This window comes from Rhineura floridana, chromosome 7 (genome assembly GCF_030035675.1).
Source record: "Rhineura floridana isolate rRhiFlo1 chromosome 7, rRhiFlo1.hap2, whole genome shotgun sequence".
In the NCBI taxonomy this organism is placed as follows: domain Eukaryota; kingdom Metazoa; phylum Chordata; class Lepidosauria; order Squamata; family Rhineuridae; genus Rhineura; species Rhineura floridana.
Genome location: NC_084486.1, coordinates 2,738,303 through 2,764,361, shown reverse-complemented (window position 1 = coordinate 2,764,361; position 26,059 = coordinate 2,738,303). Strand labels below are relative to the sequence as shown.

Here is a 26,059-nt window from a genome sequence, read left to right as displayed (position 1 = left end):
GCTCCTTCAAGGGCAGTGCAACCCCACCCAAGACAGATACAACTCCCAATTACCCTTGACACACACACACACACACACACACACACACACATATATATACACACATACACCTTCAAACACTTATTGGGGGAGTATAATGTGAATATATGGGTGAGTTGGGCCATTTGCAATGGAGTAGTAGTGATTACTTGTAGTCAAATTACTTTTAAAGTAGTTGGTGCCTATCTGTATTTTACCCTAATTATGTAACCTCACCTTATGGTAAGACCTTCAACCACCCCATCTAGCAGAACATTTTGTGCCATCATGATATTCTTGATGTCATAAGTTCTAGATGCTATGGGGGCAGGGAGAACAAACACAAAATTGTGATTTTTCATGTTCTTAGTATCTAGTTTTGCTCTAAACCTTGTGAGAGTTTCTTGGTAAACATACTTAGGTTTAAGCTCCAAGAGAGAATTCCATATAGCCAGGCAACACCTTAGTTCACATTTTAGAAGTAGCATAATGGCAAATTTAGACGTCCAGGGTCCCTTCATGAGCCATCAGAATCGGCCTCACAGGCCAAATTTGACAGGTGACTGGGGGCACCCGCCTGTCAGTCACATGACATCACTCTCCAACCCACTTATCAAAACCCCTTGCAGGGGGCTCCCAAGCCACAACATCCTGCTGGCAATCAGGGGCTTGGGAATCGCTGCACGTGGAGCATTGCTAGCCCTGTGCTCGGCCCTTCCTAAAGCACCAAACACAGAGCTAGCAAAGTGGTTGTTTCTCCCCTCCCCATGGGGGGGGGCAAAGAAGCTGGCATTTCACAGGCACTGCTGCCTGCAAGAAAGGTCCCTCTCACAGCTGATCTGCAAAAAGGAGGCTTCTTCCCTTTGCGTTTTGCATATCAGCTGAGAGAAGGACTTCTGCCACCCACATGATGCCTCCTGCAAAATACAAGGGGCATTGCTTGACTAGTGTTTCTCTTGGCACAGACTCACTGCAGCCAAAACAGAGGATATGTGGGGAGAGAGAGAAAGAGGGCTGAGGAGTGGGCGGAGAGTGAGGCGAGGTGGCATTTCCTCACCAAGAAGGGAGAAGGAAGGCTGCCAGTAAAATACAAGGGGATTGTCTGTGAGAAAGTGGAGGGGGGAGGAGAGAGGGAGGGTAGGGGAAGACAGGAAGAGCAAAGGGCCAAGAAGAGGGAGGCTGCCTTTATTTTACAAGGGGAAGAAACCTGCTTTTTGTAGATCAGCTGTGAGAAGGAGTTCTGCCTCGCGCAGTGATGTCTGTAAAATACCCCCACTCTTCCTAGTCCTTTGTCTCTCCCCCCCACTCCAGACAGTCTGCAAAAAGCACCACTGAGGGAGGGAAAAATGCTTTACAAGCAATGCACCTTGTATTTTGCAAGCAGCCTTCCTCCCTTTGTCCCCCTTCTCTGTGAGAAAACGCTGCTTTGCCTCGCTCTTGGCCCCATCCTCCCTCACCCCCTCCAATGTGGCCGTCTTCACCCACCCTCCACATTGGCTGCTATGGGTCTGCGTGGGACCGTTGAAAGCCCTTCGTTTTAGCAAGGTTCTGCTGCAAACCCCCTCTTCAGTCAGGCTTGGCTGTCTCTTCTCAGGAAACGTCCCTCTCTTAACTCCTGTGGACTCTCTCCCTCCTCGTGCTTCTCTCCTCCCACAACAATAGATGGTGGGGGGCAATCCGCATGCAAGTTGTTGTAAACCGCCCAGACAGCTTTGGCTATGGGGCGATATACAAATGCAAGAAAGGAAGAAAGAAAGAAAGAAAGATTAATGCTCATGGCTGATTAGCTGTAGTGACTCCTGACCTTGCTGGATTCTCCAGCTCTCCTAAGGTAAGAGGAAAGAATAACTTTCAAAGGCAAGCATACACTCGGCATTCAGGAACTGTGGCAGCTTCATTGGCTGTAGTGACAGACAGAGGGACTCCAGCAGGGGGGGCATCTGCAAAAAAGTGGTGTCTCCCCCCCAGAAAACATGCCTGTTCCGAAGATAACACCACAGTAGCGTCTCCCCACTAGAGTTCATGACATCTTAATTGAGGTTGCTCCTATACATGGTTTGTAATGAAGGCGTAGTAATTATATAGATTAAGCTTCTCTTATCACTATCCATGCCAGCTCAACTTTCCACATTTCTGAGTGCCAGGAAAGATTGCTTACCTTTCTCCTATAGCCCTGGTCAGGGAGCACACACATTAAATTCCATTTCAAAGCTTTGAGAAGCAGATTCCTAAAAGCAGGAGCTCTGAGAAACAGAGAGGTGCTGCCAAAGGGGGGGAAGTGCCTCCCCAAAGAAGGAGCTCACCCCCCCTCCAATATATTTCACCCACCTAGAAATATGCTTTGCCCCTTCTGTTATGACCTTTCAGTTCTGATGTAAAAATGACTTAAGGCCAGCACTGACAATTTTGCCTAGTGGCTCCCTTTTTATTGAAAGAACCTCTTGACCACAGAACACATTTAATCCATATTAACAAATGCAGCTCTGGTGTACTACCATGCCTTGCACTATCCTTGAGTCCCCAGATGTTCACAAACCTGGCTCGTTTATCACTTGCCATTCTTTCATCTGTTTCCAGGTGGGGATACTTCAAGTACTTCAACTTCATTTACAAAATTCTCAAATATATATATAAGTAGTGTTGACTACAGTAAAGAGAATTGTGTCGGCAGTGTGACAGGAACTGCGACACTACCTCACAGATTGTGAATGCTATGGCCCCAACAACCATATTAGTCAGGCATGGCTGACCACTGCCCCATGTGGCAGAACAATGAAGGACATCCCATACTGACTCTTCCCAGGTTGGCCTTTGGCTCCTCGGGTCCGGAAAGGAGTATAAGATGGTTTCCTGTCTCAGTGGAACTTTTCTTGTGCAAAATGGTCTACCTGAACTCTGGTATGGCTTGCAGGTTTGGTCTTGCTCTTCTGTTCTGGTTCTTAGTTTCCCTTTTGATCCTGGTTCTTCTCTCCTAAATCCAAGTCCTGACTCACTCCAGACTGCTGTCTGCAGCTCGGCCGTCTCAGTAGGTTCTATAGAATATAAACCTGACAGATACAAAATTACAATTAATCTAAAAGAACATACTTACTGCTTTACAAAATCAGAGATTTCATCCCACGAAAGAGAATCCTAAAGCTGATTAATAAGCCATTTTTGCCCTTACCTGATAAAAAGGAGACAAGGCTCAGTTTTGCTACAGAGCTCTACACAAAATCCTTTTTCCAAATCCAGATCTAGACTGAGCCCCATTGTTGTATGGGTACATCTTGAGTCACAACATCATAGTGCTAGTATTATATTCACTAATAGGCAAAAAACCTTGCAGTTTAAGAATGTACCTATAGCCCACAGATATTTCTACCAAACTTTAAAAAGCAGGGAAATTGGGCAGCTATAGTGAATGCACCAGGGGAGCAGGAGACCTGACCTCCTCTCTGAGATATTGTACTGCCCTACAAAGTTGTTGAAATGCAAACACAATTTGGGTTGGTCTTTCACAGTCCAATCCACTTGCTGTGTAGCTTGGAAGAATTTGGTAACATGTGCCTCTGAGCATATGGTGAGTGGTGGCAACACCTGCCATCTCCAAAATGGAGACTTATATTTTTGTATGTTTGTTGGTGTTCTTCTTACTTTGCTTCTTTCCTGTGTTACTAATGTTTTTACAGAGAATCTAAACTAGAAAATTATATTTCCCTCATTATTCATCCTAGAAATCTGTCAAATTTATTTTTATTAATTTCAAAGCCTTTTTATTGGTCAATGTCATATGATGGTGAAGACAGCCTTTTTTTGTTTCAAACTGGAGGTTATGGTCTATTTCTATTTTGGGTGCATTAACAGTTCAATCTGAAACTGCAGTTTAATGTAAAATCAGACTGATTACAATATGCTGCTACTTTAGCAATGACTCTAGTTGTTGGAAAAAAGAGGATGCATGTTTTCAGCCTGCTATGTTTAAAGCACTTTATTTAAGGCAAGGTGTTCACAATCAATTAAAAACATAGAGCACACCTAGAATTTTGCTAGAATATATTTCACCTCCCACTGTTTTATCTTGTGCAAATTGAGACACTTCTGAGGTCCACTGGAGACTATTTTGCAGAAGTCAGTGCCGTTATTCCACAATTATGTTTGGAGTTTTTTTAGTATAAATTTGGCAAAGTGTTGCTGTACTTCACATATTCATAGAAACAAAAGCAAAAGAAAATGATTTCCTATAGAAAACTTCACTAAAATTGCAAAGTAAATCAGACATATTTAAAGTGACCATCTGGACTATATCAACTGTCTTAATAATAATAATAATAATAATAATAATAAATTTCATTTCTAGGCCGCCTATCTGTTGCTTCCTCCCGGCTAAAACAAGATCAGCACAGGACATATCTTCTTTCTATTATTTGGGCTGATTACAGGTGTTGCCACCACTTACCATGTGCTCAGAGGCACATGTTACCAAATTTTTCCAAGCTACACAGCAAGTGGATTGGACTGTGAAAGACCAACCCAAATTGTGTTTGCATTTTGACAAATTTGTAGGGCAGTACAATATCTCAGAGAGGAGTTCAGGTCTCCTGCTCCCCTGGTGCATTCACTATAGCTGCCCAATTTCCCTGCTTTTTAAAGTTTGGTAGAAATATCTGTGGGCTATAGGTACATTCTTAAACTGCAAGGTTTTTTGCCTATTAGTGAATTTCCCTGCTTTTTAATCCGGGAGGTAAGAAATGGGATCCTGTGCAAGTTTGCTGAGAATGGATTGATCATTTGCAAGCTTACTGAGTTAAGTGGGATTTACACACACACATACACACACAGCAATCCTGCTTAGGATAGGTGAAACTGACCACAGGGGATGGGGAAGGGAGGATGGGGAGGAGGGAGGGGTGGAAAGGCAGAGGGGAGGACTGGGATGGGAGCAGGCAGGAGGGGGAGGGGAGAAGAAGGACAGATGTGGCCGTTTGCATGTTTATTGATTATTGAGTTCAGTGGGATTTACTCCTGTGCAATCATGCTTAGGATAGGTAAAACTGACTGGGGGGGAGAGACGGAGGGCTGGAGTGGGCAGGGAAGGCGGAAGAAGGAAGGGGAAGGAGAAAGGGAGAGGAAAGGGGAAGGAGGGAAAAGGCAGGTCTGATCACTTGTATGATTATTGAGTTGAATCGGATATACTCCTATGCAGTCATGATTGGGATAGGTAAAACTGACCAGGCTGGGCCTGGCAACCAAGACGTCTTCTGTATCTTTCAAAGTTGGGCAGGGGGAAGGGAGAATTCTACCTTGTGGTTTTTCCCATTACATTGTTGCAAGAACACCTGCACTTGGCTGACTTTCTCTTCTAAAGATACAGGATCAGCCTCAGGTCCTGAACCTGGCAACCCTACCTCCCACCCAAATTTAAAACAAAGCTGTCCCTGGCCACATCCACACCAGGCCTCTATTACACTTTGGACAATCATTATTGATTTATCTATTTATTTCGTGTATTTATATACTGCTCCATAGCCGAAGCTCTCTGTGCGGTTTACAATAACTAAAAACATTAAAAACAAATATACAAATTTAAAAACACATATTTTAAAAACAATTTAAACAAATTTATCATGGATTCTCTTAAAGCCATGGCCTCAAAGCCAATCATGGCTTCTCTCAAAGAATCCTGGGAAGTGTAGTTAGTGAAGGGTGCTGAGAGTTGCTAGGAGACGCCCTGTTCCTCTCACAGACCTTCAATCAGAGTGGCTGACTGTTAACCATTCTCTCAGGGGAATAGGAGTCTCCTCTCAGCACCCTTCACAAACTACACTTCCCAGGAGTCTTTGAGGGAAGCCATGACTGTCAAGTGAAATCAAGTCTGGTATGGGTGTGGCCCTCTGATTAGCCAAGCCCAGCAGCTGTGAGGCTTTTAGAACACGGACAGTTGGTCCTTACTGAGCATGCTCTGCGCTATCATTGGGTCCCAGCCAAAATTTATTAAATTAATTAAAAATCAACCAGGCATTTTTTTAACTTTTAAACTGCAGTAGATGAAGGTCAGAGTATGGGGCAAGGTCAGTATTAGGATTACAGGTACTCTGTGAACATGGCTGATTTTTAATGAATTTCAACAGATTATGAGAACTCGCAGAAAAAAGTCCAAAAGGGCTCTGAGTTTTTTTCTCTCTTTTTACACTTTGAACTCTTGATTCTCTCTGACTTTTGTGTATCGCCATGAAGGTTTACAGGGTTGTTAAGCAAGCGTTTCTGAGTTCAGAACTATAAGTTTTGTAAGGTTTTGTTTTGCAATGAGCTTATGGGAAGCCTCAGAATGGCATGGGGGGATATTTTCCATTTAACATTGCGGAATGTGAAAAATCCCCGCTGACTATAGTATACAGCCACTCTTGTGGCTGTATAATTGATCTTTCTATGACATTTCTGTTAATACTGGAACAACATTCCAAATAAATATTTTTTCATCTTAAAAAACCCACTTCAGTTTAAGAGAATATTTAAATTCACTTATGTATACAAAATCATGGACATTGCAAGTTACTGTGCTCATCTTGCTATTTAAGTGGTAAACATGTTCTATAGTCTCACATATTGTGTCCACTTACAACTTAACCATCATGCTGTTTCCAAGGTTACCAGGCAGCTCAACAGTGCTGGTCTTTTCAGTGTCCCTTTAGGGAGCTTGACTAGTTATTTTCATTTTGCTTGAGAAAGGCTGATGAAGCACAAGGCTTAGGGACAGCCAAGGCAATAAAGTTTTAGTTTGTATTTGCTGACCTCGGTTTATATTGGTTAATGAGCTACTCTCACTAGGTATGCATAGCAAGTCTAGACATGCAAATTCCTCGTCATCACCATGACTTTATTCATAAGTGAATCAACATGTCCAACAGCACATCCTCAATTCATTCCTCTTAGAACTTGAAGAGGAAAGCACAAAAGCAGGACTACAGCTGAACGTCAAGAAGACTAAAGTAATTGACAACAGAAGATTTATGTAACTTTAAAGTTGACAATGAGGCCATTGAACTTGTCAAGGATTATCAATACCTCTGCACAGTCATTAACCAAAATGGAGACGATAGTCAAGAAATCAGAAGAAGGCTAGGACTGGGGAGGGCAGCTGTGAGAGAACTAGAAAAGGTCCTCAAATGTAAAGATGTATCACTGAACACTAAAGTCAGGATCATTCAGACCATGGTATTCCCGATCTCTATGTATGGATGTGAAAGTTGGACAGTGAAAAAAGCAGATAAGAGAAAAATCAACTCATTTGAAATGTGGTGTTGGAAGAGAGCTTTGTGCATACCATGGATGGTGAAAAAGACAAATAATTGGGTGTTAGAACAAATTGAACCAGAATTATCACTAGAAGCTAAAAAGTCCTAGTTACCCATCAACAGCCTTTCTTTTCTTTGTCATGTAGAAGAAAATTCCTCCAGGTTTAATTTGACTGATAAGAGGGATTTCCAGTTAGTTTTCAGTGAGCTCTCAGTGGGTCCAACTCAGGCTGCTCCAACTCATTTTCTTTTACTTAGCCTAGCCCCCTTCCCTTCCTGCCTCCTGGTACTACTCCCTTCCCTTCTGCTTCTCGTTTTGAATTCAGATCAATTAGAGATCCTAGGGACTGTATCATGCTACATTTTTCCTAGTCCCATTCAAGGACTTGTCACAATGGTCCAGGCTCCAGAGACCCACAAACCGCAGGTAGCTCCAACCCTCCACTGCAACCAAACCCAGAGACTCCCAGTCTGGTGCCAAGGGCAATCTCTAGCTGGGCTCAGCCCTCACATCCTTTTCTCAGGCCTAGGAGAGATAATGTTGGTGCTTCTATTTCACCTCAGCTGTTTTTGCTCTCTCCCAGGTCTAAGCTGCCACATTTACTGCTGGCTAGCAGCAGGCTCTCATCTAACTCCCTTCCTTATGCCAGTTAGGCTCTTTGTTTGCTTAGCATCTTTGGCCATCCCATTTTCTCCATGTTTGGTAGGTGGCTCTTCTGCCACAAACTGTCCTACCTGTAGCCCAGCTGCCAGCCTGATAGAAATGCTGTTTGCTTTACCAATAATCCTTTTTTCCCTTCTGTAACAACCCGTCATATTAATCAAATTTTCCATTTTAAAAACTGTACATCCTTTGTAACAAAGCTGTACATTCTTTGATTTTTGCTCTAGCTTGTTTGAGCATTAATTTCCCTCACATGCTGGTGTAAAGGGTAGTCTCCCATGACATACTGTGATACTAAACTAACAATCTAATTACTTGTGTGTTTGTGTGTACATGTGAGTGAGATCACATAGTGGCAAGGCAATTTTTAAGTAGTAGTTTGTCAAAATGGACACAAGTCCCAGCTTTTGAACACACTCAATGGACACAAATAGACACTTAAAATTTAATCAATGAACACAAAACACGAAGTTAGATTGGAAGCCACTAAAACACTGACATGACATCTTGTGTGTGTGTGTGTGTCCAGCTTCAGCTGCAAAACTTTGCTCTTCTAAATAGATGTTAGGGGTAAGTGGGGGGCAGAGAGAGAATACCTCATTTGCAGAAAGGCATAGAATTGGAAGGGGCCTATAAGACCATCAAGTCCAACCCCCTGCTCAATGCAGGAATCCAAATTAATGCATACCCAACAGGTGGCTGTCCAGCTGCCTCTTGAATGTCTCCAGTGTTGGAGAGACCACCACCTCCTGAAGTAATTTTTCCATTGTTGTACCACTCTAACAGTCAGGAAGTTTTCCTGATGTTCAGCTGAAATCTGGCTTCCTGTAACTTGAGCCCATTATTCCGTGTCCTGCACTCTGGGACGATCAACAAGAGATCCTGGCCATCCACTGTGTGGTGACTTTTCAAGTACTCTTCTCTTCTCAAGGCTATACATGCCCAGTTCTTTTAGTCTCATCTCTCTCCTCATAGGGCTTTGTTTCTACTCCCCTGATCCTCCTCCTCCGAACCTGTTCCAGTTTGTCTGCATCCTTCTTAAAGTGTGGTGTCCAGAAGTAGATGCAGTACTCAGGATGAGGCCTACCCAGTGCTGAACAGAGGAAAACTAGTACTTCACGTGATTTAGAAACTATGCTTCTGTTAATGCAGCCTAAAATAGCATTTCCCTTTTTTACAGCCATATTGCACTGTTGGCTCATATTTAGCTTGTGATCAACAATTGCAAGATCCTTCTTGCATGTAGTATTGCTGAGCCAAGTGTCTCCCATCTTATAACAGCATTTGGTTTCTTTTCCTAGGTGTAGAATTTTGTTCTTCTTCCCGTTAAATTTCATTCTGTTTTCTTCAGCCCAATGCTCCAGCCTATCAAGATCACCTTGAATTGTTTTTCTGTCCTCCAGGGTATTAGCTATTCCTCCCAATTTTCTGTCATCTGCAAATTTGATAAGCATTCCCTGCACCTCCTCATCCAAATCATTAATAAAAATGTGAGCATTGGACCGAGGACTAAGCCCTGTGGTACCCCATTCGTTACCTCCCCACAGTTTGAGAGGGAACCATTGGTAAGCACTCTTTGAGTACGATTCTGGAGCCAACTGTGGATCCACCTGATAGTTCCATTCAGCCCACATTTAGCTAGCTTGCTAATCAGAATATCATGGGGCACTTCGTTGAAAGCTTTGCTGAAGTCGAGATGTATTATGTCCGCAATATTCCCACGGTCTACCAGGGAGGTTACCCCATCCAAAAAATGAGATAAAATTAGTCTGGTAGGATTTGTTCTTGACAAATCTATGTTGGCTTCTAGGTGCTGATAGACTGACTGCTTTATAATCTGCTCCAGAATTTTCCCAGAGATCGATGCCAGTCTGACTGGTCTGTAGTTCCCTGGTTCCTTCATTTTGCCCTTTTTGAAGATAGGGACAACATTAGCCCTCCTCCAGTCATCTGGCATTTCACCCATCCTCCATGATTTTGCAAAGATAATAGACAGTGGTTCTGATAGTTCTTCAGCCAGTTCCTTCATTACTCTAGGATGCAGTTAATCAGGCCCTGGAGATTTCAATTTGTTCAAAATAATTAGGTATTCCTTGACTATTTGTCCATCAATCTCAAGCTGCAATCCTGCCCCTTCAACTTGTACTTCATGTTTGCCAGTTTGTCATAGACCCTCTTTCGGGAGAAGACTCAGCCAAAGTAGGAATTGAGCATTTCTGCCTTGTCTTTGTCCTCTTATCATTTTGCCATCCTCACCGAGTAGCTGAACCACCACTTCCTTTCTCTGTCTTACCATGCATGTACCTGAAGAAAGCTTTTTTGTTGCTTTTAGCATCCCTTGCTAACCTCAGCTGATTCTCAGCTTTAGCCTTCCTGACACCACCCCTACAATTCCATGCTACTTCGTGGCCTGGCTTTCCTTCCACTTCCAATATGGTTAGACCAGAGCTTGTAATTCATTACTTTTTGGGGGAATGAGTGGGCAATTCCTTTACATTTTGATTGTAAAAGAACTAGGAGTAATTTTATTACTTTTGTGGAGTAATTGTAATGTTTCCAGCATTACTTTTGGGCATTACTTGGCGAGGGAAGCAGGGGAAGTCTGCTCCTCTGATTTGTGGATGAAAATTATGTGCCTGAAACTGGGCTTCTGTGCAGCATCGCTCTTCCCTCATACTCTGTGGGTGGGTAGGAGGCGACAAGGGAGGAGGTGGAGAGTGAGACGGGGTGGAGTGGAGAAAACAATTATTTTAAAAAATGGATGGTGGTGGTGAAGAATGGAGTGGAGGGAAAAAGGAGCCGGAGGGCAAGAACATGGATAAAGGAAGAGAAGGAGGCAGCAGCAGAATGGAGATAAAGAACTGTGGAGGTGAAAGATGACAGTGTGTGTGTGTGTGTGTGTGTCTGTGTCTGTGAACTGTGTTTGCACTTGGCACACAAAGTGGCCTCCACCACCCTCTCTGGCTACTGTACTGCATTTGCAGTATAATACAGCTGCAAGAATGGCTGTATACTATAGGCTCCTCCTACCCTCCCTGCCCCTCCCCTGGGTCAGTGTTGGACTCTGACCTGGGAGACCAGGGTTCGAATCCCCACACAGCCATGAAGCTCACTGGGTGACCTTGGGCCAGTCACTGCCCCTCAGCCTCAGAGGAAGGCAATGGTAAAACCATCTGAATACTGTTTACCATGAAAACCCTAGTCATAAGGTCGCCATAAGTCGGGATCGACTTGAAGGCAGTCCATTTCCATTTTCAAACGATTGCACAGAAATAAATCCCACTGAACTCAAAAAGTATAAAAATGATTAAAACCCACCCTCCCTTCTCCTCTCTCCTATCCCCGCCCTCTTGCCTCTTCCCTTCCCCTTCCTTTGCCCCTACCTCCCCCTCCCCTTCCTCATCCCCATAGTCAGCTTTACCTATCTTAAGCATGATTGCGAGGGAATAAATACCATTGAACTCTACAAGCATGCATATGATGAAACCTGCCCTCCCCTCCCCCTTCCTTTGCCCCCCCAATCTGCTCCTTCCCCTTTCCCCTCCCCCTCCTCCACCACCATGGTCAGCTTTACCTATCCTAAGCATGATTGCATAGGAGTAAATCCCACTGAACTCAATAAGCATGCAAATGATCAATCCATTCTCAGCAGACTTGCACAGGATCCTATTTCTTACCTCCCGGATTAAAAAGCAGAGAAATTCACTAATAGGCAAAAAACCCTTGTATTTGGAAAACTTATAGCCCACAGATATTTCTACCAAACTTTAGAAAGCAGGGAAATTGAGCAGCTATAGTGAATGCACCAGGGGAGCAGGAGAACTGACCTCCTCTCTGTAAACCGCCTAGAGAGCTTCGGCTATGGGGCGGTATATAAATACAAGAAAGAAAGAAGGAAAGAAATCATTGTTTTGAGTTTATTAAAATCAGCTGTCCTGAAGTCCAGGGTACGTGTATGGCTACTCTCAGCGTTTGCTTCCTTTAAAAATCAAGAACTCAAGTACAACATGGGTTCTTTCTTTCCCCCAGAGTTCCCGTAACTGCCACTTCATCCACCAAGTCATCTCTACTGTTTAGAAGCAAGTCAAGGACAGCTGATCCTCTGGTTGCGTCCTCCACTTTCTGTAGGAGGAAGTGATCAGCAACACAAGTCAGGAATCTCTTGGAGGGGCCGTGTTCGGCAGAATGTGTTTCCCAACAGACATCAGGGTAATTGAAGTCTCCCATTACTACTACATCATGCCTCCTTGAAACATTGATCACATATTTTTCATTAATCCTTTGTGCTCACTGTTGTTGCAAAGTTTATGTTTCTTTGTGTTGATGATCTAATTATTTTGCTCCATTAAGAAGGCTCCACCTGGGCTGGTTAGGAGTTCCCTGTTACAGGTGTGTCTGGCTGGAGACTGACATGAGTTCTCAAGAGAGTTGAAGAGCTAATATCTGAGGCATGCAAACTGATTTGTTTTCATCCCACCATAATCTCTGAGCGAGTAGATGTCGAAGCACTAAAAGAAAAAAGGTCACCACGGAGCTCACCATGGGCAACTTCCATTCTATCATGCCATCTTCAACTTTCTTTTTTAAAAAACATTTGTAACACACCAGACTGAATCTGCCATTCTTACACCTTTTCTCAACTTACTCTGCTTACTAGGTGAAATAAACTCTGAGTTAATTTTGTTGTTGATTTCCCTCCTTTCATCTCTGCATTGAGAATAATATTGCATTTATTTATCTCTATTTATAGATCTCCCATCTGTCATCCCTCCCATTTTGTTTTTCTTGCTTCTCCTCCACTTCTCTTCCTCCCACACTCCATAAGCTATTAATCATTTTGACAGGCTCAGCGATGGCCTTTATTTCCTTGGGGGAGCCAAGAAATGTCTATTGGCACCATTCTGACATTCATGTCCTCCCACCAATCAGCCTAAATGTTTCTGCTGGACTGACAGTGTTGTGAACTGGAAAACTTTTATCACTGCAAACTGGGAAACGGGCAGTATAAAGGCATCTGTACTGGTTACCATACAGATGGACCACTGTTAACTGTGATGTGTACATCATCTCACCTTCAATTTCTTTTCTTCGCTGACATATCTTGATTTTGGTGCACCAGTTTCACCGGAAGACTCTGTTGCTGCTCAGGCTAGTGCTGGGGAAAAAACATCCACCAAGCTCACATGGGAATCAAGCAGAGTTAGAAGTGTGATTGACACTGAATGAAGGGCAATGACTGAGGTATTGCTAAAGAGTGAAACCAAAGTATATCCCTCTGCCCTTCCAGTCTGTGGAAGTTTTCCTTGTCATCCCAGCTCTGCTGAGACCATCCCGGTATCCACTTAGAGATGTTAAAGAATACTAGCCACCATCACCACAACAAACATAGAACAAGAAATATTCCACTTTTAAACAGCACACAAATACCATTACATGCAGGGTTTAATATAAAGGATTGTTATTATTGTAAGTTTCTATATGGCTGGTATCTCACACAAACAAATTACATATGATGTATAATATCAAAGTACATGGATGCTAGAAGTCTGACTTGATCTCAGCAGACTATGCCCATATATGGTGGCACTGCCCTGCAATTAATAATTTCTGGAATTAAGTATAGAGGGACATTCAGAGGATAACAGGTTTTGACTTGGCATTAGAATGCTTTTGGAATGTGATTATTCCAGAAACGTATCCCCAAAAGCAGAATGAAATTATCTTTCTTTTTTAAAACAGTAGCCAAATTAGTCATAGCTGAAATAAAATAAAATAATGGAAAAATGAGACTGTATTAACAATAAATTATTGGCTATAACAGGTATGGTAAATAGCACAATTATCCAAATTTACTGAAAGTGCTTGATCAAGGAATAAGGATAAGATTCAGTTTAAGGTTGACTCTGTGAAATACATGGGTCAAATAGTGACTGCTCAGGGAGTTTGACCAGATGATAATCAAGGCTATCCGAGATATGATGCATCCACAAGTTAGACAACATGTGCTCAGATTTTTGGGATCTGTGCAATATCTGTCAAAATATATTCCGCGGGAGGCAGAAATTGTCCCAAAGATGCTCGGGTGCGTTGGTAAGCAAAGCAGCTGCTGAGCCCTCCAGAAGAAGGATCTGCTGACCCCTCCTGTTTTATACCTTTTTCTCACTAAACTGACTCCAATGTAAATGTGACCATGAAGATGTGAACCAACCCATTTCCTGATAAATTCCCAGATAATAGGTGTGATCTCCCTGCTGTAGATTCCTGATGGTTAAGATTATCATAATCCTTATGTAAAGGTTAAGATTATAATCCTTATGTAGAACCGTTTCTTTGTTTGAAAGGAGTGCCTGATTCTTATTGGGCAACATTCCCCAAATTTCCATAGGAGTCAGGAAGTCTATACCTTCAGGCTTTCAAGATATGTACTCAGGGGTCACAGAGGGGCTGTCTCCCAGGAATCTTTGCTGTTGCAGGCTTTCCAAACTCTGGTTTACAGAGGTGAATCAAAGATTAAAAATCTCCAGTATTTGATTCCTCATTACAAGATTCTCAACTTCAAGCAGAGGCAGCCCTCATAAAGAATGGATGGCCACAGTATCTCAGAGATGTTTCTCCTGTTGCAAAGCCATTTTGGTCTGTAAAGGACTCTTTATATTGTCGAGATGATACTGTTTATTTGGGAGACAGGGTGGATATTCCTGTGTCTCAAAGACAAAGTATCGTCTCGCAACCTCATGGCTCTCATCAAGGTATTCAGAGAACTAAAGCTAAGGCAAGAGGACAGATGTATTGTCCTGGTATGTCTAACTATATTGAGAAGGTGGCTGGAAATTGTTCTGTTTGTGCTCAGTTTGGTCCACGTAATCAAAAGGAGCCACTTAAACCACATGAGATTCCTGAATTTCCATGGGAGAAGTTGGGTGTAGATATTTTTGAATATGGTTCTTCTCTTTTTCTTCTTGACATTGATTATTTTTCAAAGTATCCAGAAGTATTGAGCTTGTCTGACAAGACAGCAAGAACTGTGATTGTTAAGCTTATAACTGTGTTTGCTCGCCATGGAATTCCAAGGATAGTTGTGAGCGATAATATGCCCTTCGCTAGTAAAGAGTTTCAATGGTTTGCTTGTGATTGGGGGTTTGAACAATGTTTCAGCAGCCTAGGGTATCCGCAATCCAATGGAATGGTTGAAAGAGCAATCCAGTCTATCAAACAGCTTATTAAAAAAGCAGAAGATGCTCAAGTGGACCCACATTTGGCATTGCTGGAATATAGTAATACACCAGTTACCGGAATGCCATATTTGCCTGCTCAAATGTTGATGGGCAGGATGCTTAGGAGTAAGTTTCCAGTAACTACTAATTTATTATATCCCAAGATATACCCACTGATGTATGCAAGAACCTTCAGAAAATACAGGACAAACAAAAACGTTTCTATGACCGTACAGCAAAGCACCTCAAGGCCCTAGAAGATGAAGATCCAGTATTGGTAGAGTCCAACGAAGGCTGGCTCCTTGCTACTGTTACAGAGAAATGTGAGCAGCCTCGATCGTATCAAGTAATGACACCAGATGGTTGCAAGTATTGTCACAATAGGCACCATTTAAAGCTTCAAAGGCAGACATCTGAAAAGTGTGGTGATTCATTAGGGCAGGATGAATCTCTTGCCATGGAACAGGATATTCAACTGGACAATCCTCTTGACAACTTTGTAAGTGACACTAAAGACGCTAATGAGGACAACATCGTACCTCAGGAGGCAAGTGCTTTTCCTGTTCAAGAAAGGCTTCCTGTCCGTGTAACATCTTGAGGCAGACCTGTCATCTTGCCAGCAAGATTTAGGGACTATGTCCATTGAGGAAGGATGGTGGTAAAGACCATCCTCGGTGTTGGGCTCAGTACTGGTGACCTCTGGCCCCCATTGTAGTATTTTGTTTTATTTTTTATTTTTTGAGTTGTTTTGATATATGCTAAATATGAATTTATTGTTTTTAAATATATGTGTCCTTGTTAGGAAATGGAGATGTGGTGTAATGTCTTAAGACTTACGAATTGCTTGCTGAGCACAGGTGAAAAGTATTTAATCAGTCAAGTGCTTTGTCTAGCATTCCCTATTTAGATGTATGTTTTGAGCTTTCCATTAAACCTTTTCCCCTATGTGAGACTGGAGTGATTTTCGTGATAGCCAGGCGTCACCCCCAATCTCGTCTGATCTCAGAAGATAAGCAGGGTCAGGCTTGGTTAGTACTTGGATGGGAGACTGCCTGGGAATACCAGATGCCGTAGGCTTAGAGAAAGGCAATGGTAAACCACCTCTGCATATTTCTTACCATGAAAACCCTATGAATACATCGAAAAGATTCATAGGGTCGCCACAAGTCGTAACTGACTTGAAGGCATATAACAACAACAAACTTGCTTCTGGCAAGAAGGGTTTAAGTGCCCTCAGTTAGCAGGCCAGTCACCAGAAGGCCATTGTAGGAAGAAAGGAGCCTAGTGTTGTAGAGATGTTAGATGGGAGCACTCAGGAGTAGGTGGATGCCCCTGAAGACTGCAATTCTAAACACACTTCCTAAGGGACTAAGCCCCATAGAACTCAACAGGACTTACTTCTGAGTAGATATAGTTTGGATTGTGCTGTTGGTAAAGCTTGACTAGGAATCCTCTCCAAATATATCTATATCCAAGCAGGGTTGGCAACCCACTGCCTGCAGTGCCCTGCCCTTATCTTTTAACATGGCTGCTCCAAACTTCTATATAGATTTGACCCTTCACTTCAGAAAGAGGTCTGAGAAATGAGTAAGATTCCCTGCCCTTTTCTGTCTACCCTGTGGGCTGCTATAAACCACATTGACAGCCAACCCAATTCCAGTGAGTAATAATTGACAGAGAGGAAACACACATGGTTTGGTCTACCTTCACAGTCAGCAGCTTGGGAACAAAAACAATTGCAGCCACACTTCCAAATATATGAATTCTCTTTTACCACTATTGGGCAAGGAACAAACTGTCATGCAAATAACAACGTGCATCATCAGTGGGTTTAAGGGGTTTTTGCTGAGTGCATGGAACTACTGTTGTTGCTTTTATGGATGTGAGGTTAAAGACAAGTGAAATGCAAATAGAAAAGAAAAACTTTCCTAAATGCAATACCATACCAACCGCAACAAGATTCCTACAAGGCAGAAAACTCAGCCTCCCACAACCAGTCAGGATTCCTAACCAAAAACCAAAACTAAAAAAGTCTTGGCAGCCAGTTAGCCAAGGTCACAGAAACCCCCGTGCAGCACAACCTGACGTGGGGGCTGCAGTTAGTGCAGAATGCTCTGACACGATTGCTGACATGAGTGAGACCCTATCAGCACATAATGCTTCTCTGAAATCTGCACTGGTTGATGATTTGCTACCAGGCCAAGTTCAAGGTGTGCTTTCCATGTTATGGTGCCACATAGTACTTGCTTTGCTCTTGTAAGACATAAGTCCTTTAGTGTGGCAGAACCTGCGCTGTGAACTCCCTGCCTATTGACATTAGGAATACGCCTTCATTGTACTCTTCAGCACCTGCTAAAATCATTTTTGTTTAGACAAGCCTATCCAGACATGTAGAAGCTATTGTGTTTTTTATCTGTTTTTAACTCATTGTTGCTTTTATTATTTTGAATGTTTTAAAATACCTGTCTTTAACTGTCTTTGCCAATAATTGTATTGTGTTAATTCCTTCTGTAATTCCTGAGTGCAGATGGAGATGAACTCCTGGTGGATGCAATTATACACTGGTAAGTGCCTATGGTAAGCTGTATTTAGGTGCAGTGAGGGCAGCAAAAAAACACAATATTTTGCTGCCACTATCAAATCATCGATTTGCCACCCAGCGGAGCTCTTCAGAATTCTCCAGGGGCTATTGCACACTGGCCCCAGGGACATGGTAGAACCATCTGAGGCCCACTGTAATGAATTTGCTAGGCACTTCCAGGATAAAATCTCGTGCAACCACTTCTGTGCTGGATCCTTGCCCTTCTTGGCTAATAAAAGCTAGCAGGGATGGAACAGCGAGAGGGGGTGGTCCCTGACTGCCTGAAAGAGGTGGTAGTGAGACCACTCCTGAAGAGACCTTCCCTGGACCCAGAAAATCTTAATAACTATAGGCCAGTGGCAAATGTTCCATTCCTGGGCAAGGTCCTGGAATGAGTGGTGGCAGGCTAGCTCCAGACACTCTTGGATGAGACCGATTATCTGGATCCATTTCAGTTGGGTTTCAGGCCTGGTTTTGGCACGGAAACAGCCTTGGTCGCCTTGTATGATGACCTTTGTCGGGAGAGAGACGGGGGAGTGTGACTCTGTTGATTCTTCTTGATCTCTCAGCGGCTTTCGATACCATCGACCATGGTATCCTTCTGGGGAGACTGGCTGAGTTGGGAGTGGGACTGCATGGCGGTGGTTCTGCTCCTACTTGGCGGGTCGGCTCCAGAAGGTGGTGCTTGGAGAACATTGCTTGGCACCCTAGACTCTCCAGTATGGGGTTCCGCAGGGGTCAGTTCTGTCCCCCATGCTGTTCAACATCTACATGAAACCGTTGGGTGTGGTCATCTGGAGCTTTGGCGTGCATTGCCATCAGTATGCTGATGACACACAGCCCTATTTCTCCTTTTCATCTTCTTCAGGTGAGGCTGTCAATGTGCTGAACCAGTGCCTGGCTGCGACAATGGACTGGATGAGGGCTAATAAACTAAGGCTCAATCCAGACAAGACTGAGATGCTGCTAGTGGGTGGTTCTTCTGACCAGATGGTGGATGTCCAACCTGTCCTGGATAGGGTTGCACTCCCCCTGAAGGAGCAGGTTCATAGCTTGGGGGTTCTCCTAGAACCATCTCTGTCACTTGAGGCTCACGTAGCCTCGGTGGCATGGAGTGCTTTCTACCAACTTTGGTTGGTGGCCCAGCTGCGCCCCTGACTGGACAGGGATAACTTGGCTTCAGTTGTCCATGCTCTGGTAACCTCCAAGCTAGATTACTGCAATGTGCTCTACATGGGGCTGCCTTTGAAGACGGTTCGGAAACTGCAGCTTGTGCAAAATGCAGCAGCCAGATTGATAACAGGGACCAGACGGTCCGAACATATAAAACTGATTTTGGCCCGCTTGCATTGGCTGCCTGTATGTTTCCGAGCTCGATTCAAGGTGCTGGTTTTAACCTATAAAGCCTTACATGGCTTGGGACCACAATACCTGATGGAATGCCTCTCTTGATACAAACCCACCTATACACTACGCTCAACATCAAAGGCCCTCCTCTGGGTGCCTACTCGGAGGGAAGCTAGGAGTCTGGCAACAAGGGAGAGGGCCTTCTCAGTGGTGGCCTCCAAATTATGGAATGATCTCCCTGATGAGGTGTGCCTGCCGCCCACACTGTTATCTTTTCGGCGCCCAGACAGCTTTGGCTATGGGGCAGTATATAATACAATAAATAAATAAAACAAACTGCTTTGAGAATTTTTACAATAAAGCTGTATGTTGTAAATAAAATACATAAATAAATGTTGGAGTCACTGTGGCCCTTGGGTCTCTTCCCACTTTTAGGAACAAAGGAATCTGCCTTATACTGACTCAGGCCGTTTGGTACCATCTAGCTCAGTACTGATGACATGGACTAGCATTGGCTGTCCAAGATTCTAGACAATAGTCTTTTCCAGAAATTGAATTTTGGACCTTTGCATGCAAAGCATATGCCTTACCATTGAGCTACAGCCCTTCCCCTGTTTAAAAAATGATATTTTAAAATTGTTCTTTTCAATTCACTCTTGAATACACATCATACATACGGCAGATCCACACCATTCATTTAAAGCACATTCAACACCCATTTGAAGCACTTGAATCCCACCAAAGAATCATGGGAACTGTAGTTTAAGGGTGGTGAGAACTATGAGGGTGAAACTACACTTCCCAGGATTCTTTAGAGGAAGTCATGCGCTTAAATGCAAGTTCGAAGTGCTTTAAATGGATTGTGTGGATCTACTTAATAAACTTTGCCTGCCTGTAAATCATTTTAATTAATTTTTCCAAATGGATATAAGCTATAAAGTGTACTAGGTGACTATGGGCTACTCACCATTCTGCTCCTCAGGATGAAAACAATGGAGGGAAACTGTGACCACCCCAAGAAAGAAAGAAAATGGAAATGGACTGCCTTCAAGTTGATTCCGAATTATGGAGACCCTATGAATAGGGTTTTCATTGTAAGCAATATTCAGAGGTAGTTTACCATTGCCTCCTCTGAGGCTGAGAGGCAGTGACTGGCCCAAGGTCACCCAGTGAGCTTTATGGCTATGTGGGGATTTAAACCCTGGTCTTGCAGGTCGTAGTCCAACTCTCTAACCACTACACCACACTGGAAGAAGGGAACACTTAAAATGTAGAGAAAGTAATAATCTGCAACCATAATGTGAAATCAAATACTTATTGGGACACAATATGAAGAAATATTTATATAAGCATGGCTGTCAAAGATGTTGATTATTTACACAACCTGTAAAGATACTTATAGTGCAATCCTATGTTTATTTACTCAGAAGCAAGTCCCAATGCTTAAGCAAGTATTTAATGGGGCTTACTCAAACAGGGAAGCATGCAGAGAACTGCAACCTTAAGTGATAAGGAACTTCATTCAACCAACCCAAAATTCAGCATCATGTTACTTTAAGAAGTTTTGCAACTGTTTATACTTGTTTTTATGGCTATTGGATTTTCAAGGGATTTTTTTTCTTATTGTGAGCTGCTAGTTGGTCATTGCAGAACATTTTTTTTAAAAATCAGTATTAGTTTCCTACATAATAAAAACTGTGATATCTAAGTAAGCCCTGACTAATTGTTTTTAAAAAAATAGGATTGGCGGGAAAGATTTACAACACAAACACAATTCTTTGCTATGTTCACTCAAAAGTCCCATTAATTTACAGCACAATCCTAACCATGTCTACTCAAAAGTAAGCCCTATTTAATTCAATGGGGTTTACTCCGGGTATGTGGGATTAGCATTGTAGCTTTACTCCCAGAAAAGTGAGTATTGGATTAAAGCTTCATATTGGGGTTTTCAAAATGCTGCCCTCTTCAACAGCCCAGGAAAATTTAAACTTGTTTGACTCCTGCACACAAGAGACAAAAAAACCTGAAAGCTATATACTTACTCAATTTATGAGATTTTCAGATAAACAGGAAAAAAACAACCATTTTCTGGTGTTGCAATGGGGTCTAGGCACTGCCTGGCGGCCAACAAATCACAACCCTACCTTCACTTATAGGCTACAAACCTGAAAGGACAGGGATAGAGCAGCTTGCCTTGAGCTGATTTAACAGAAGTTGCGGGGTGGGGGGCTGACATTTTGGTGTATATTTCGTGAACCAGACCACCTAGAAACTTAATTTTTAAAAAATTTAAGCTGAGAGTCCAGAAATTAAGGAGACTCGCCCAGAGAGATGACTGGCCCCAAAATCCAGAGTCTGCAGGCGAAAACCAGACACCTGGCAACCCTATCTTGCAATGGTCACATCAATGTTATGAATAAACATTTCTTTTTTGTCTTATTATTAATTTATATAGTAAGTTTAATATGCAAAATCCTTCATCTTAATGGTTCTTAGAATAATTGCATAGATACCAATTTTCCACTTTTACAGGTGAGAGAGAACAATTTAGGAAAATGTGGGATTTAAAGTGGGATTTATGCCCAAGTATGCTATACCCCAGGGTTTATCCTGAGACTTGTTGCTGTCCTGGTAATATATTTGCTAGTCCGTCAGCTGCTGAGGCTAAGGATTTTCCCCACAGAGACTGCCTTCTAAGAGACAGTTTGCTGTTCCTATAGATGTAACGCTACAACCTCAATTTTAAATGCATGGCCTTGCATTTGGATGCATTAAATTGTCTTCAAATTGTCCAAGCTTCCAAAAAGCTTAATTTTCTTTATAATAATGTATAAGGCAAGGCATGCAAGGTCATCAGCAAAAATGCTTTCCTCTAGGAACAATACATGGCTATGAAGAGAGATTTCAACTTACAGAACTTTATCACATCTGTGCATTGGCAAGTTTAGCTTGCTGAATTTCTTCAACAAATCCATAAGCATTGCTAAGGACATCATACTTTTTGCTGAACTTAACCCCCCCACAACCCCTCAACTTTGATGTTTAATTCGTAATACCTTCTTTTCAGAACTGCTTATCAATTGGCTGAATGCTGCTGATCATTTACCATGAGGTAGTTTATCACAGAGTGCATACATCTGACCTCTTGTTTAACTGATAACGCATCACACACTCAGAAATCTAGGGATGTGGTAAAGTTCTCACCACTTGGAGGTATGTTCAGAGAATGTGCTTATTCAATGGTTACGCTTACAGTAAAACATGAAGCTTTCCCCTTCCACTCAGCAGAGGGCAGTGCAATTCCATGTCATGTTTTCAGTACAAAGCCAGTCAAGCTGTAACCAATTAGTAGCTTGGTATAAACGGTGGGTTGGGCGGAGTACAGAATGCTGTTGTTTTAATTTCATTCATATATTTTAAACCACATTTTCTGCTCTTTTGTCTGTAGGTTAAAACGCTACCATCAAAACGGTATAGTAAGAATGATATTTTCAAGCTTCTAAAAATGGCTATACTTCTGAGAGTTACATCTATTGATAACTGTTGCTTAGAAAGAGTTCCACAGGAAGAGCAAGACTAGGCTTCTTTGCTTGGACAGAGGCATGGGAGGTGGACTTCCTGTTTCAGTTATACTGGTGTTGTGGGAATAGTTAATTGTCTCTTAACGAACTGGAGAGCAAATGTTGCTGGTCAGGATTGGCTGAAACCAGCCAGCAGACTGGGCTAAAGGATGCAAGACCTTAGTTGGAAATCTTATGCTCAGCAGTGTTCTACATTTATAACAAATAAGAAAATGTTTTGTTTGTAATCAGAAGTCCAGAAGACATGGAGCACTTAAAACTACCCAAGGAGCTAAAACTCTCAGGTAAAGCTGCTGAATCTTCAAAACAATTTAAACAGAGTGTTGAGATATATATGCAAGCAACAGGCTATGCAAGAAAGGGTGATGAGCAGAAAATAGCAATTTTCCATAACAACTGGAAATGAGGTTGTGGATGTCTTTAATAGCATGCAGCTAACCCAAAATGAGAGATAGTTATGAAACAGTTTTACAAAAGTTTGCAGACTATTGCACACCCAAAACAAGTGAGACATTTGAGTGATATAAGTTCCACAAAAGAACTAAAAAAGGAGGTGAATCTTGTGAAGAATTCCTAACAGACCTGAAGTTGATGAGTCAGAATTGTAACTTTGGGTAGTTTACAGAGTCTGATAAGAGATCAGATTATTATAGGAATTAGAGATTCAAAATGGCAAAAAATAAGATGTGAATTTGAGTTTAGACAAAGCAGTGCAAGTTTGCCAAGCAGCAGAAGTTACTCTTCGAACTCTGCCCAAAATGGAAGGGAAAACAAGCAGCTGCAGCAAGCAAAAACAAGAAGTAAAAAAGCAAGCAAGGAGAACAGGACTCTTCAGAGAAACACCAAAAGAAGAGGCTGCAAGGCAAAGAGCCTCCACTTGCTGAAAATGTGGAATAAATCACCTGAATAGGCAATGTCCTGCACTTGGAAAGTGGTGCAACATATGCAAACAATAGAACCAAGAGCAGCGACCACAGGAAAGGACAAAACATGCAAACTAATGCAGTCTATCAGGATAGTACAGATGAAGATACTGAGGAGGAGTTCTGTGTGGGAACAGTGGCTGCAGAGAAAGGAGAGGACTGGACTGTTGCACTCAAGACTAATGGAAGAGTCATTAATTACAAAACAGACACAGGAGCAGAAGTAAATGTGCTTCCTGAACTACTTGTGAAAAAGGTATACAAAAAGCCAAACTGGATCAAGGGTAAAAAAATAAAACCCAGAGCTTACAATGGGAAGGTTATTCCCACTAAAGGAGTGTATCAACTAGAGGTAAAGGTAAATGATCAACTAAAAATAGTAACTTTTGTAATAGCTTTAGGAAATACCGTGCCAATCCTGTAAAGAATTAGGTTTAATCAAACTGGGTTGTACAGTAACTAATGCTAAGGGTCTGCTTATACAAGATCAATATGCAGATGTTTTTGAGGGCATTGGTATATTAATAGGGTTGCCATATTCCAGTTCCATAAATCCAGGCAGGCTAATTTGCATATTATACATATTATGCAAAGTATTTGCATATCATTTGCATATTAATATTTGGATTGTCCAGTTGTTTTGTTTTTGTGCCTAGGAATTACCACCAAAAACTGGGGAAAGATGTGAGAAATCTTTTTTTTAAAAGCAACATTTTCAGCCTTAAATGCCTAGACTCTAGTTTCCAACACTATGGAGTATTTATTGATTGATTAAGAGGATTTATATCCTGCCCTTCTGCTGTTAAAAAAAGAGCTCAGGACAGCTTACAAATATAATAAAAACAATAAAAATGCACAATCAATATAAAAACATAATAAAAACACAAAATAGCAACAAACATAAAGTAAGTCAGGGGAGCAGTACGGTTAACCATTACATATACGATATATTTCAGAGATGTGGTGGGTGGAGAAAAACAAGAAGCCAAAATGTTAGGAAAAGGAGTCTTTCACGCCACATGCTCAGTTCTGCATACTGTTGCAGCAAGTTTTACAAGTTCCTCCAGTATTCCACTGGTGCAGGCACTCAGACATTCAAAGTATCTGTATGTTTCTTAGGTTTTATAAAAGCAGAGCTTTGCTTAACTCAAAATTTCTTCTCCCTTTGATCCGCCACATTTACACAGGTTCCACCTCCATACTCAAAATGAAACTGGGCCTGGAAGTGTGCAACAACCTCACACATACCTTGCTAATTAGATTACCAATGCCAGGATGTCTGTCTTATCGACTACTCTCCTGCTCCCCCCCCCCCCACCGGGCATCATGAAAGACCCAGTCCTGGGCTCAGAAACAAAATAAATATCTGGTCCTCTTCAAAGTATTGATAAGCCTCTTGTTTTAATTGAAATAATAATTATAAATTCTTGTTCTTATCACTAATGGGAGTTAATTATCTTGCATATGCTGCTGTTGCTTCTATGGCTGTAACGGAGTGAGGTTAAAGATAAGTGAAATGCAAATAGGAAAAAAAACACAGAAGGCAGTAACACTTTCCTAAATGTAATACCATACCAACCACAACAAGATTCCTATGAGTAAGGCAGAACAGTAAGCATCTCACAACCAGTCAGGATTCCTAACCAAAAACCAAAAATAGGATAAATGAAGAAATATTTATATAAGCATGACTATCAAATATATTTATTATTTACACAAACTAAAGATATTTATAGTGCAATCCTAGGTTTATTTATTCAGAAGCAAGTCCCAGTGTATTCAGTGGAACTTACTCAGGGACAGAAATGCAACCTCAAGTGATAAGCAACTTCATTCACACAACCCAAAATTCCGAATCATAAGACTCCATAAACGCCCACGCCCACACTGCAGATGTATAAATATATACAGCCCATATAACAGTTTATTGTCAAACCAGTTGGTCATTGCAGAAAAATCAGTAATCGTTTTTAAAAAATCAGTATTAGTTTTTAAAAAATCAGTATTAGTTTCCTACAGAATAAAAACTGTAATACCAAAGTAAGCCCTGCCTACTTGCTTTAAAATAGGACTGGAGAGGAGACAGAAAGAGTTAGAACACAAACACAATTCTTTTTTACATTCCCTCCAAAGTCCCATTGATTTTCAGCACATTCATAACCATGTCTACTCAAAATAAGTCCTATTGAATTCAATGGGATTTACTCTGGGCTTATGGGATTAGCAATGCTTTTACAAAAACAAGTATTGTGAAGGTTTTCAAAACACTGCCCAGGATCTGACTCCTGCACACAAGAGGAAAAATAACTGAAATGTATATACTTACCCAATTTATGAGATTTTCAGATAAACGGGGGGAAACCACAATTTTCTGACTTTGCAATGAGGTTTTCTAGACACTGCCTCAGGTGTGAAACTGAAACAGAACCCTGGCTTCACTGATTGGCTGCAATCCTG

General features: G+C 42.0%; 1 long non-coding RNA gene across 1 annotated transcript; it reads right to left on the bottom strand.

Moving 5' to 3' along the window:
- Nucleotides 1-2,805: 2,805 nt before the first annotated feature.
- LOC133388308 (uncharacterized) lies at nt 2,806-22,310 on the bottom strand. The gene is made up of 3 exons (XR_009763730.1): nt 22,155-22,310; nt 13,029-13,111; nt 2,806-3,065 (listed from the first exon to the last, which is right to left on the bottom strand). It is a non-coding gene; the product is annotated as an uncharacterized LOC133388308 (long non-coding RNA).
- Nucleotides 22,311-26,059: the final 3,749 nt, after the last annotated feature.